Source organism: Antennarius striatus, chromosome 13, assembly GCF_040054535.1.
Source record: "Antennarius striatus isolate MH-2024 chromosome 13, ASM4005453v1, whole genome shotgun sequence".
Classification (NCBI taxonomy): Eukaryota; Metazoa; Chordata; class Actinopteri; order Lophiiformes; family Antennariidae; genus Antennarius; species Antennarius striatus.
The window spans coordinates 11,067,330-11,082,364 of NC_090788.1; the positions used below are offsets into that span (position 1 = coordinate 11,067,330).

At 42.1% G+C, this 15,035-nt stretch overlaps 1 protein-coding gene across 2 annotated transcripts in view; it reads left to right on the forward strand.

Annotated features, from left to right (window-relative positions):
- The first annotated feature begins 3,602 nt into the window (after positions 1–3,602).
- The window catches only part of LOC137605660 (serine/threonine-protein kinase PAK 3), a 32,872-nt gene continuing 21,439 nt past the window's right edge, over positions 3,603–15,035 (forward strand). For both annotated transcript variants that reach the window (XM_068330322.1, XM_068330324.1), the window contains exon 1: positions 3,603–3,772. The gene's annotated coding sequence lies outside the window, so the exon portion shown is untranslated. The remainder of the gene's footprint in view (positions 3,773–15,035) is intronic.

The following is a 15,035-nucleotide window of genomic DNA, read 5'->3' on the forward strand; positions in this document are numbered from 1 at the left end:
GGAACCAAATTTGAGAAAAACAAACCAGCACCAGACTGTGACAGAAACCTGGTTTAAAAAGCCTCATCACAATAACATAAACGATGTTCAGGTGTGAATGATCAGAACGGTGTGGATGAGTCTCAGGTGTGGAGCCATGGCTCCACCCACCAGCTTGGTCTCTCCCTGCCACACAGCAGCACTGCCACACCGAACCGTGACAAGGTTAATGGTGACCTCAATTGGTTATATTTTTGAGAATGTTTGTGTGTCCATATGTTGGATCATTGACAGATTACCTACCCACTGTATTTACTCTTTGTAAGCCAGCCAACTGAAGGACCAAGCACCCACTGTGAATTTAAATTAAAAATAAACTTTGGCATTTTACACAAAATTGGCAAAGGAACACTGGAAAAGGCAGTCAGTCACTCCAGATTTAAGAGGATGCATCAAACTATGAAGAGATATTGAGTTCTCATGTTTCCGTCACTCATTGTTTATTCTAAACTCAAAAAAAGAAACAACTTAGATTGTAGTAACAACTGAGAGGCAGTCACATGATGCCTGCGAGGCAGGTGAAACAAAGAGGAAAAACCTGCAAAAGTATTTGAATATGAAGTAACTCGACACCCATATATGCAAATGTAACAAAGCTGTGAGCTAACCAGGACGGAACACAGAAACCTCAGGTTTTTAATTAAAGGCTTTAACTTGTCACTTAGGATATTTTGAACGTTGTTTGCAATTATTGCACCACAATACATTACATACATGTACAGTTATATATTTGTGTCTGCTGTCAGATCTTTTCTGCTAACAAATATTTGTGTTGCCCCTCTGAATTAAATTGAGTTTTTTCTCTTTCCTGTCTATGTTGTGACTGAAGCCACACAGGAAATTGGACTCAGAACCAAGACTTAAAAGATGTGGTCTTTACCTGATAGAAAACAGTTTCTGTACACAGGTGAGCAATATCAGGTAAACAATGCATAAGAGTAAAAAAAGTAAAGCTCTGCAATTGCTAGAAAGAAAATTTGGAACATGGAACACTGGAGTACAAGAACAAACTCAGATGGGAAAGAACACACAGAATAAATACTCTGGGAAGAAGCCTGAACTAAACACGTGACAAAAAACAGGGCGGGGCAGATGCTCAAAATCGTGGGAAGTGCTGGAGCAGTCTGACAAGAGGAGACAGGTGAGTGATCAAATAAAACTGAGACAAGACACATTACTGAGGTTGCTCACAAAACACATCTGTCTATGTCAATGAGGGTTGATTAGGCTTCGGCATTTCAGCGTTTGCTCACCTGCAAATCTTGAGAAACATGCTTGTTCTTCTTCTTCTCCTTTCGGCTTTTCCCTTAGGGGGTCGCCACAGCGAATCAGTTGCCTCTATCTAACCTTATCTTCTGCATCCTCTTCTCTCACACCAAATACCTTAATGTCCTCTTTCACTACATCCATAAACCTTCTCTTTAGTCTTCCTCTAGGCCTCCTGCCTGACAGTTCAAAACTCAGCATCCTTCTACCAATATATTCACTGTCTCTCCCCTGGACAAAATGTTCATATTTTAAATTTATTTCATAATCTCCCAAACTTCCACACCTGCAAATATATTGTTTAATCTGCAATATTTCCATTATCCATTTTATATATGTTTGCAAACAGGAGAGCAACATTATGATAACCAAGGATTTAAAGGGAAATTGTCTTTATGTAATCATCAGGTTTTCCACTGGAGCCAAGTACAGACACTCCTCGACAAGAAATCGACATTACAGGGGTTGTCAGGGCAACTAGCCATGATTCACTACACTCAGATAGGCCTCCACCTTGGGCTACAAGTACTAGCCATGGGACTGAGCAGATGCTGTGTCAGTTAGCCAATCACAGGTGAGAGAGAAGAAAAAGATGACATCATAGGCAAATCAGGGCAACTGCATTGAGTTTTTTGGTTGTTGTCTCCGCCTGCTCTGGGCCCGGAGTCACTGTCGTGATGAAGAAAAAGAAAGTACCAGGCGTTGGAAAGAAAAGTCCCATCAGTTAGTTTACTGAAACTATACTGATTAAAGTAAGCAGAAATAAGCTTAATAAGTACAGTAGTACTATAAAACATGGAAATAACTTATAATGTCATGAATAAATCACACCTCTGCTGGTAGATTATGAAATATTACAGAACCTGAGAAAGAAATAATAATAAACAAGACAATTGTCTAATATATTAGCAGCAACTACTTGTCAAAAAGGAATACCTAGAGCTTGAAATTAAATACAGTTACTTCTATTTATTGGGAAGACTGATCAATTTAAATTGGGATTACATTAAATAACTACGGAAGCGTAGAGCTGCCAGACCAAGAAAATAAAAACCGGGACGTATCACGTTATTTCGTGATACGTATCTCGTTATTTCGTGATACGTATCTCGTTATTTCGTGATAGTATCACGTTATTTCGTGATAGTATCACATTATTTCGTGATAGTATCACATTATTTCGTGATACGTATCACGTTATTTCGTGATATGTATCACGTTATTTCGTGATACGTATCACGTTATTTCGTGATAAGATGTTATGTTGACCCCGCGACCTGCGTTTGCGGATTAAGCGGTTTAGAAGATGAATGAATGAATGAATGAATGAATGAATGAATGAATGAATGTTATGTTGAGATGATGGAGCTTGTATCCATGCAGCCGGCCGTGTCCCTCCAGCTCATCAATGAGGAACGACGCTACCTCAAGAGGGTCCGACTCGTTTTTCCTCCGGTATAGCACCATCTTTTTCAAATGTCGTCTTAGGGTACGCATGCTTATATAAATTTCATCCACGGAGCCCAATAACTGTAAAATCTCACCATGTCTCAAGCCAAGTATGAAATATAATTCAATGGCATCATGTAAAGGAGCCATGATTTACTGATGGCCAGCAGACAGTAAATGAAACCACTTTGAAAAAGTCGTATCACGTTATTTCGTGATACTATCATGAAATAACGTGATACGTATCACGAAATAACGAGATACTATCACGAAATAACGTGATACGAATCACGAAATAACGTGATACGTCCCGGTTTTTATTTTCTTGGTCTGGCAGCTCTACGCTGCCGTAAATAACTCCTCCCTGCGCAAAATAAAAGAAAAATACGCCATTTTTCACTATTAATAATAAATACTTTGGTGAGGATTGTGATACATACGAAAATTACACAAATGAAGTGAGCTCATCATGCAATTAGTACTTTCTGAACATGAAACTATTGTATGGGAATCCCTGCTTTGTCAGGCTATAATTTGCTCGTGAAACATGATGCTGTAAAATATGTCGTGTTAAATCATTTTAACCTTTGTCTTGCGTTAAACGGTTGCTAGTCTTTCTAACGATAACCTTTTAAAGTTCGCTAAAGAGAAGCTTTTGACATCTAATCCTTCCCTCCTACTTTCTCAGTTAGCAAGTTTAGCCCATCAAACAGAAAACCAACTCTCTCCACCCGCTGGCTGCCTCCGCCTCCTCACTGACTGTCTGAATTAATATTCATCCTCTCAACCAATTGACGACGCATGGCGGATGACGTCATGGGCTAGGGAACAACGAGCAGCCAGTAAAGCATCCAGCCTGCCCAACAAGCTTGCTGTTAGGGTTAGGAACTGGTCTGACAGGAGAATGGCACTCCTGCCTGTAAACCGTCACTAGGGCTACGCGTTTGACGATGAACCTCCGAGAGCTCCAGGCTCCGATGCGAAACACTGAGTAGGAGAATGTGAAGACATATTTCAGGTAAATCCCTGTCTGTGTGTGCAATATGGGATGTGGAGGGGGAGGCAGAGGAGGGAGGAGAAACGAAGAAGAGGAGGGGTAAGCTGTATATAGGGGTGCTTTGTAGCCTTTTTCTTCTTCTTCCACTCTGTTTGCCGGCCTACAAAGGAGGCGGCTGTTTCATCAGCAGTCTCTCCGTGAGAACGAGGTGCGTCTGCATCAGATGCAGACGCACATCTGTGTCAGAAGTGTGTGTTAGATAGAGGATGTGTGTGTGTGGATCATCATAGACCCTAGCCCCTCTGCATCATTTCTGTGTGTCCTCCCTTGTGCCTCACCAATAACATCTTTATTGATGGGGAAGTGTTAGAATCAATGGTGGCGTTCGTACAGGCCTTGTGTGTGTGTGCGTGTGTGCGCGCGCGCGCGTGCTTACGTGCGTGTGTGTGTCCTAGAGAGATGCAGCAGCTGCAGTAGCAACACTCGAACAAAAAAGGAGCAATGCTATTTTTGGTCTGAAGATCCTAGGCTGACGGATGGATCAGAGCCGTATCTACTGTGGATGGGGAGGTGATGGCTGATTAGTTATCTTTTGTTGTCTCTGCACTGCCTCAATTATGGCCTTTGCAGGGAGGGTTTCACCAAAACCGGCTTTTCCATTCGATGTCTACGCACACACACACACACACACACACACACACACACACACACACACACACCCTCCATCTTCTCATTTTAAGATGGATCTGTGTACCAGTTTCATGGTGGCTCCAGTGACAGGGAGATGTACAACATCTGGTCACCTGACTTCATTGGGGATCGAAGTGGGGGTGGGGGTCTGGCCTGTGAAATCTGAGCTATTCTACCTCTTGGATTCTCCCACGGCCGTCGCCAATGTAGGAGGGAGGAAGGATTGGTTTGCTGCATTCGTTTGCCCATCACCTCAGTTCATGTAGACTGTGGTGTCAGGGCAATGGAGATATTCCCTTCACAGGAAGCACAGTCATCATCCAGAGTGTGAGGAGCGTGGTCAAACGTGCGACCTGTTGTCTGGCTGTATTGATGAATATGGATGTTAGGGAGTCATGTCAGTTATGGAGGGATGGTGAGTTAATTGTAAAGGGTAACTGAGGAAGGGGATGCTGAATGTGCTGCTCTCTTCAAACCTGATCTGTTGATACAGATGTGGTACAAGCACTTCCACTGATCCACCTGTCCAGACATCCTGGGCCGTGGCGACACTCCAATCCTCCTTCTCTGTGTTCTTTCAAGGGTTTATGCTTTTATTCAGTTCAAAAACAGAGATTTCCATCTGAATTTATGAGATTCATTGGAGAGTTTAGCAGTACAAAAATAATTAGTGGCTGTATAGCACAGCATAAAAAAAGCAAGGCCTGCAGCTGTTGTCTGAGTGTCTGAATCAGAGTAGACGGGCCATCAGTGATGCAGTGATAAACCCCTACCTTACATCCATATAGCAGCTTGTCTTTGTGTAGGCTACACCTCATGAAATCTTTGTTTTAAAGAAGAAAAAGAAGAAGTATACTTTATTTATCCCGCAAGGGAAATTACATTGTCACTCAGGTTAGTATAGTATACAGGCCCCCTGAACACAACACACAAGGGGGCCTGTAAGCATGCAGTTAGTACATACAGGTACACATCAAACTACACACATCAGGAGGCAGAATGACGGGCAGCGGCTTCTGTAACGTGCCCCAAATTGAGCAGCTTGTAGGGGGGACGGCGCCTTGCTCAAAGGCACCTCGCTCAAGGGCGCCTCGGTAGTGGCTAGGAGGTGAGCCAACACCTCCCACCATCGACTCACACTCGGTTGGATGTTCTGGCGCGAGCGGGATTCGAATCCCGATGGCTGGGCGTTCCTGTCTTCAAGACGATTGCTCTACCGCTGAGCCACTGTCGCCCCAAGGAAAGCTTTAAAGGACAAATAAAATAAATAGTGGGAATGTGTCAGGTCTGATGTGCTGTGCTTGTCCTGTTTGACTGAAAATAAAAGCATAAATACACACTAAAGCCCAATGTTTATGGTGTCCACATAAATTGTGCGGGCAAAATTCAAGTCAGTTGTTCTATACATTGTTGTTTTCTCACATAATTGTTGACTTCAGCTAACATGGCTAAACTTGTCCTTGTCTTTATCTCTGATGATCATAAAGTTTCAGATGAACAGTATGGAATAGAAATATATTTACTGAACCATCACAGGATGCTTCCTAAGTGCTGCAATGAATGAGAATGTGATTTTCCTTACTTCACAAGTAGTTTTTCTGCAAATAGTTTGATTGTAGATTAATTTGCCTGAGAGGTATTTCAAGCATTGATTGCTGACCTTCCTGTTTGGCAGCCACGTGAAGAAATGTAGAAGTAGCTGTTTCACTTTTAGTGTATTTTTAAGACTCTGCATCTTCAGACAATAAATGAGGAAAGAACAACTTTGGGAAAACTTTCTGTCATCAGGACTTCTGGCTGAAAGCCTCCAAGTCTTTTTTTTTTTTTTTTAATTATACTGATTATGATCCTGCAGAGAAATTAGTGGCACACTCTAGTTAGTTTTTGATGTTTTTCATGCATATACTGTATATGTCTGTACTGGCCCTGAACACACAAACACACACACAGGGGGCCTGTACGCATGCAAAGGAGATAAACTGGCGGGCAGCTAACTTTGTGGTGCGCCCAGATGAGCAACTTGTAAGGGGGACAGCACCTTACTCAAGGGCACCTTGGCAGTGCTCCGGAGGTGAGCTGACACCTCCAACTGTCTGCTCACCTCCGGGTGTTGTTTTGGGCCTGAGTGGGAATTGAACCACCGATCTTGAAACATTGGACGACCAGCTCTACCACGCTCTCTACCACTTAGCCACTGCCGCCCCTTTACTGTGCAGTTCTGGATTTCTTCGTGTTTTCTACTGGCTGGTGTAACCCAACACACACATCTTGTCTTACCTCACCTTAGCTAACAAAAGCAGCGGACACAGAACCTCATCTTGGCTCGTGGCCCGCTAACCTGACTGCCTGAAATATGATAGTTGGACACACAGCACGCACAAACCGGCCTCCATCTGGTGACGACTTAGTCTGGATGAGTTATGCTGCTATTGTCCGGGGCAGCTATCGTCTGGGACCGGGGCTGACAGTTTATAAATGTGCAGTGGCCTCATGTGGGGTGTTGGTGTGTGTTTTTAAGGACACGGCTGTGGAGAGGGGAGCAGCAGTCTTGTGGAAGGTGTGTCAGGGCAACAGTCTGCGTGTTGTGGATTAGCATGTAGGATTGGAAGCCATCTGGCCATTTTGTCTCCGAGAGGGGAGGGAGAGTAAGCGAGAGATGGATGGAGGGAGACAGTTAGGGAGAGCGCTACAGAGGAAAAATTCACACATTGACACATTGACACAGCTCCCACTTTAATCTCTTTACTTGATGTGTGCTTCTTTTTTCTCCTATGTGTGTGTCTGTGTGTTCATTTATGACAAAGATATGTGACTGATACATCAAACACAAATTGCAAATTTGGCGTCAAGGGATCCAGAGGAATGTCTTGTGAGAACTCAAGAATCCATAAAACGAGACGTTTTAAATGTTGCATCAAGATGGAGAACATAGAGGAGAATGAATGGATGAAATGTCATAAAAGAAGGAAAACATTCAGGTGGTTTAAGAGATGGAGAAGTTTCTATGAGTCTTTGCAAAGACTTCCATAATTCCATGTGAACTGGAAGTTGTTTGAGGAGGAAGACGTGGTCTGTAAAATATTAATTTGTGTAGATGTACTTCCAATAAAACCTGCGCTCACGGGGTTCTGTTTTTTCCGATGAGAACATGTCTGGTTGTGCTCTTGTGGATTTCCTTGCCTTGTTTCCTGAGGAGACGCCTCCATACATTACACTATATGAACCTGCCAGGATAACGAGCCTTGTGTTTATTTCACATCCCAGACATTAAACAAATCTAAGTTGAATCAGTGCTGAAAGAATTGGGCCATAATGTTGGTGCAAAAAGCAGTAGTACTGACCTCATGATCTGGGATTTCTAATTCTGGTAGTGCTGTCATGCCATCCCTTTGCCACTGAATTAACTGTCAGGAATTCAGTTTTTCACTGAGTTGGTTCACCTGTTGACACAAACACACACCTCACAGGAAGGGTGTAGGCACAATCATCATTTGTTTCATATACAGGATAGATCTCAGAATTAAAGACATGGCCACTTGTAGTATTGATACAGCAACTATACTATGTTAGTCAGTAAAAGAAGAAGCATTCCAAAAAGCATCCTCTGAAAATACTCTGCTACAAGTAAAAGTCCTTCAATCAAGACATAACAAGAAAAATAATGAAGAAAGAGCAAAAAATAATCTGTGTTTCCCATGAGGACCTTTCAGTATTTATATTAACCTTGAGTGTTAACAGGATACATAAGCAAAACATGTCTCCTTCAGTTCTTCACAAATGTTTCTCATCAGCACATCTGGAGATTTTTATTTTCGTTCAGTCGGGGGGAAGAACGTGATTTTACACTTCACATAACCTCAAAACAACATGTCAAACCAGTTGCTGGTGTAAACAGTGTATAGGGACCAACACAATAATGACCTGTTTCCACTCTTTACACTGAACCAGTTTAACCCTTTCAGCTCAACTGAAACCAGGTTTACCACCTGGCGCTGTAGAAGGGACCCTACTCCCCACTCAGCCTCCAGCAGGCGCTTAAACATACCCACCCATACCACACTAATGCACAAAACAATATGATGCCTTAAAGCAAACTGTAATTGTTCTAAGGCAAAAATATAACTGTCTCAAAATGTCTCTTTTTTCGTGAGAAGCTGAAACATAGCAGGAGTAGGTTTGGCTTGGTTTCTGGTTGATGACATGTTCCATGCAATGTTTTCAAAAGTAAAACATTGAAGTAGATCAAACTAAATATTACAGTGTAATATTTGAACCTTATGCTGAATTTTGCATTGCTTCCAGGGAAGTGCTGCTGTTTGTCATGCAAAAACCTGATACATGGCAAATGTAATAACTCGTTTATATCTTTAGAGCTTCCAGCCGCTAACATTGAGCATAATTATGAAGGTTACTTGTGAAGTCAAAACTGTCAGAGGCATTGAAGGATTTGGACGTCCCTGTGGCCTAGTGGTCCAAGTTGCATAATTTATGACTCCAATGTCTTCCGTTTCATTCTGCCGCTATTTCCTGTAAGCCTCCGTTGACCAAAGCCGACACAAGCCACAAACTCTCATCTAAAACTTGTGTCTTTATTTTGCCCTAGAGTGCACACCATTTCCCATTTGTTTTTATTTTTTATTTTATTTCAAGAGTAGAAGCAATCCAATGCACATTCCAAACCCATAGTGTTTCAAGTTAGAGCATGGAATTGCCAAGAGGAATAGAACAACGGGTGTATTGCATAGTGCATTGCTGTAATGAATGGTCTGTCATTCCGGAAGCTCCTGTTTAAATGAACTGTTGCATACATCTACTTTGGATGAAGAAACCCTGTCTTTCAAGGAGGAAGTCCAAAACAAGGAGCACATGGTCGTACATGCGACTGATGCTAATGTCTTATATTTCACGTAAAGCCAATCTTTGTTTAAGATGGTCTCTCTTCTCAGTCTTTTTGCCTCATGACGGTTTAATTGCTGACATGTATCTATCTATGTAATCCTGTAAGTTAGACCATTGGGGAAATGTTTTTATGAGACAGAAGACTTCCACAAGATAAGAAACCAGTGGAGTCGGTGAGCTGAAAAAGAAGGAGGCATATTTCATCAACTTTTTTAATAGATTTTGTCTACTTGAATGAACGGGCCTCTGTGTGCTAGAATGCCGCCAGCTGTGACTATTCAATAGTTTTATTTCATGCTTTTAATTGAATTTTGTTTACTTCTGCAGCTTAAGTGTTCTTATTGAAGACCTGACAGGTAAAAGTGTTGTCAAAGTGTGTGTGTGTGTGTGTGTGTGTGTGTGTGTGTGTGTGTGTGTGTGTGTGTGTGTGTGTGTGTGTGTGTGTGTGTGTGTGTGTGTGTGTGTGTGTGTGTGTGTGTGTGTGTGTGTGTGTGTGTGTGCATATATTACAGAAATGAAAGTGCATAACTTGTGGAGCAGAAGGAGAGAGTTCACCCAAATTAAATATTGAAGACACACAAAAATTGTTCAGCATTTTATCAAAAAACTAAGTACACACCTCCCATATCTGCATCTCATCCGGTTCTACATTGTTTTGTTTTTTAATTTTTAAAAAAAAATGTATATACTGTTATTCGGGCGGCAGTGGCTCAGTGGTAAAGCGGGCAGTAGAGCGGGTCGTCCTATGATTTCAAGATCAGCGGTTCGATTCCCGCTCCCGCCCAAAAAAAGGTGTCAGCTCACCTCTGGAGCACTGCCGAGGCACCCTTGAGCAAGGTGCCGTCCCCTTTACAAATTGCTCATTTAAGGCGCACCAAGAAGGAGCTGCCTGCCACTCTACCTCCCCTGCATGCCTACAGGCCCCCCTGTGTGTGTGTGTGATACAGGGGCCTGTACTCACTAATATATGTGTATGCATGCGTTTGAATCAGTAGCTAGAGTGTGCGTTCTTAATTTCCCTTCGGGGATCAAAACAGTATATAAAATTTAAAAATTTTTTTAAAAAATTTAATCCCCAAAGGGAAATTAAGAATTGTTTGTACTGTGCATCAGTGTGCTGGTTAGCATCGGAATAAAGTATGCATTATTAATAAAACAAACAAAATGTGTGTGGATTGGATTAAATGAGATTTGAATAAGAAAATAATGTTATGTATCAACAAAAGGTAGATCTGATTACACACAGATCAGCTGATGATGGATTTAGTCGAAGTAAGGACATTGCTTTATCTTTATGAACACAATAAATACCTTTTATATTACCCAGGTTCTGTGCTTTTTAATCGTTTTTAATCTAGAGTTTTTTTTAAACAAAAAAACCCAGTTTAATGATCAGAGACTGGTTAGAGAACAGGATCACAAGTTCAAGTTCTAATTTGAATATTTTAAACATGAATAAACTTTCAATACCAGCGTGATCATAAAACGCTTGTGTGTTCTTGATAAAACTGAAATTTCAGTTGGATAAATACGTATGCAGTGTTGACTAATGAAACATGATTCTTCTGCAGTTAAGGTATTAACAAAAGTGAAAACAACTCTTACTATGAATATATGATGAAACTGTTCTTCCAGCATCAATATGTTATTTTATACTAATTGGTACCTTCGGTTTTCATATTTTCTGCTGCGCTAAAATCTTATCAATACAGTATCAATAAAATGTGAAACTCTTGTACTAAACATTAGACACATGTGATGAGGTAACTTGGGGGTGTCTCTGTCATGAATCAAAAATTGGCAGATGTATGGAAAGTAGAATTACAAGGTCTGACAGAAAGGCTCCAGAAACATGGAGCCTCGTGAGGCTGAAGCTGGTATGTCCAAAAATATTTCAGCACGGTCACAGTTCTGTGTAATAGTAGCCAGCTGTAGTTTCATGTTGTGGCTTTTATCTCATGTCACAAGGGAAGTGTGAAGGATTTAGGAATGTGCTCAATCCTTCCCATCAATCCATCCCACATCGTGTTTAATTTCCACAGGGTCACATAAAATGACTGAACGTTTTGTTTGTTATGATTTTTTTCTAATGTTATGAGTTCGATTTAGTCCTGTTCTCGAGGTGCGAGGCTTTCCGGAACATCAGTCAGTGAAAAGCTGGTCAGTACTTTTTGTTTCTCAACATTTTTGTTCATTAGTTTTCTGGAACCTCCTGTCCTGTGTAAGGTTGTGGGAGGCAGAGCCTATGCCAGTTGACTTTGGATGGGAGGTGGGGTACGCCCCTAGCAGATCATCACAGGGCCACATATAGAAAAAAAAACAACCAATTATCCTCTTATTTACACCTACGGATAATTTTGACTCCAAAATTCCTCTGAATTGTATGTTTTTGGTGTTGGAAGGAAGACGAAGATCCTGGAGGGACCCCATGCAGAACCGGGGACAACATACAGGCTTCTCAGGTGGATTGAATCCATGACCTTTTACACTTTTCACATATTTCACATCAGTTATGATCTGAATTCAAACAGATGACAGCGACATCTGACTAGATTTAGAGACTGATGAGGGCCGACCACTGGGTGGGAGTTTCAGACTGGCTCCTGAGCCAACCTGAAATTAGACTTCTCATTGTTCAACTGAAACAGCTGGTCTGAGAGGAGATCTCAAGCACAAACATTTCCACCATGAGTGTGTTTTTTATTCTGACCTTGAGAGGTCACCCATTTTAGAGGAGCAAAATTTGCGTAATAACTTGCCGACTGTCCTCCAGTCTTGAATGTCTGCATTTGGTGTTTTTCATGGTTTTCTTTTCTCTGCATCTGTTTCAGCATAAGTTTACAAAGGCACAGTAGAATGGGACATTTAAGATGAAGTGTCTCTAAAACGCACTCCAGTGGCCACTAGAAGTGATTCATGTACAGCACCGAGATGAAGGAGATAGCAATGCTAAGCTGCAGTTCTAGAGTGCCCCACCTTCCTCCTCATCCCTTGGACTTCCTCTAGCTGTCCAGCCCATCCAAGTAATCAGCATCCTTCAAAGAAGCAGAGCCAAAGCTAAAGCCAAGTCAAACAGAGAGTGTGTCCTAATCACGGGCATGAAGAGCTGGACTTATGGAGCCCTCCCCCCACTGGGGGGGCCATTGCTGTGTAGCCATTGACTCAAGATTAGAGCTTTTTCTTCCGATAGCCATTCAAGTTCAGCTTTAATGGTTGAAAGCACAGAGAAAACGCCTGCTCTTCATGGATAGATGAATATTTTATGGGAAAGAACTGTGAAAACATCCCCAGTAATATCTGAGTGGAGATGGTGTGTTTGCGTTTCCTTTTTTCACATTCAAATGTTGCAGTCAAAATGTCTCATCCATCAAAGCATGTAGAGAAGATCGCGCTTCTGATGTGTAAGTTCTGACAAATTAATATATCTTGGCTTGCACTAGGAGCGAGTATGACTAAGCCACTGTGGCTCAGTGTAAAAGACTTGAGAAAGCCACAAAAAGCCACACTGTGTCCAAGACAGTGGCACACGGGCGGACGACCAACGCTCATCGCGGGGGGGTGGGGTCCTGGGGGCCTCCCCTGGGAAATTTTTTTGAAAATGGGGTTTTCCTGCATTCTGAGGGCAAAATCTTCTGTTCAGTTTACCTACAAAAATACACTAAAGTCAACAGTTCAAGCTGAACTATCTTTATTTCTGTCCTACTTTATGCAGGTATGAATGTGAGATTCAACAATTGAAAACTTGCATTCACTATGTGAAGATACAGTCATACAAAATATTACTCAATGTTTACTTGTAAGTTTTACTTAGACTAGAAGACATTTCAACTTTGACCACCACCAACACCATTGGTATGCCATAGTTTATTTTATGGTTTTTTTTTAAATTCAATAACATGATTATTCATTTCAATTTAAAAAGTCATGAAAACTAGCAAGCGAGGTGAATACATATATACATGCATCGCTAGTTATTCCTGCCGGTCATAGGGAACAAAAGTCTAAGACTACAAACAAGTATTGATAACATCTTTCATTTACCTTCTGATCGGTCTGTCTCCACTCCTACCCCCTCTCAGCATTCACCATTTGTTTATTAATGAGGACTTCAACACAAACTCTACTATAAAACACTGGATTCTTTTGATCGATCGTCCATCGTTCGGGTGACTTCGGCTATTTCCGTTTGCATGCAGAAATAGCGGCGCTATTTTCGCAGTGCTCGCCAGCGGAAGTAGCGGTGCTAGCACCGCTCGCTAGCAGAAATAGCCTAACGGAAATTGCAAGAAATAGCGAGTGAAAAAGTTGCAAGTTTTAGCCTTTTTTCCATAAAAATAAGAACGCCACTGTGGCTACACAGTCTAAAAACCTTGTAGTCAATCTGGAATTTACTTCGCCTATGGCAAAGTGGCGAATGGCTAGCGCAAGCCCAGCATATTGTGAATCAGCCAATCTTCTTCTTTTCCTTTCGGCTTTTCCCTTCAGAGGTCGCTACAGCGAATCAATTGCTTCTATCTAACCCTGTCTTCTGCATCCTCTTCTCTCACATCAACTACCTTCATGTTCTCTTTCACTACATCCATAAACCTCCTTTTTGGTCTTCCTCTAAGCCTCCTGCCTGGCAGTTCAAAACTCAGCATCCTTCTACCAATATATTCACTATCTCTCCTCTGGACATGTTCAAACCATCTCAGTCTGACCTCTCTGACTTGATCTCCAAAGCCTCTTTTCCACACTCTCCATTGCTGTGGACTGTTGACCCTTAGTACTTAAAATCCTCCACCTTCTTGATCTCTTCTCCCTGTAACCTCACTCTTCCACTTGGGTCCCTCTCATTCACACACATCTACACTGTCTTACTGTGGCTAACCTTCATTCCACTCGTTTCCGGAGAAACCTCCACCTCTCTAGCTTCTCCTCCACCTGTTCCTTGCTCTCAATACAGATCTCAATGTCATCTGCAAACATCATAGTCCATGGGGATTCCTGTCTAACCTCGTCTGTCAGCCTGTCCATCACCATAGCGAACAAGAAGGGGCTCAGAGCTGATTCCTGATGCAGTCCCACCTCCACTTTGAACTCCTCTGTCACACCTACAGCACATCTCACCACTGTCTTACATTCCTCATACATGTCCTGCACCGCTCTAACATACTTCTCTGCCACTCCAGACTTCCTCATACAATGCCACAGTTCCTCTCTGGGCACCCTGTCATAAGCTTTCTCCAGATCTACAAGAAACATTACTGCTGCTCACAAATGCTCACTTCTGCCCTTAGTCTAGCTTCACCCACTCCTTCCCATAGCTTCATTGTGTGGCTTATCAGCTGTATTTGCTCTGTAATTGTGAATCAGCCATTGAGCTGCATTTTTTTTTACTCGTTTACATTTTGACAAAATTTGGTCTCTGAACAAGACTTTCTTCAATTTGGGGCTAAATGCAGACATGGATCTGATTTATGATGCTGAGAGACGAGTGTGTGTTTCAGAAACAGGAGCTGTTCGTTTCGGGGACAGTGCACTCGCTGACTGCCTTCCTGTCAGTCTACACAGTAAATAGGTCAGTGTTTTATGTGAGCAAAGAGTCAGGGATGTCTGTCCTGTCATGAATCTGCCATCTTTGACTGTCTGAGCACTCAGCAGAGCTCTTTTTGCCATGGGCATCAGGTGATTAACCAGCCACACACAGTGTGGT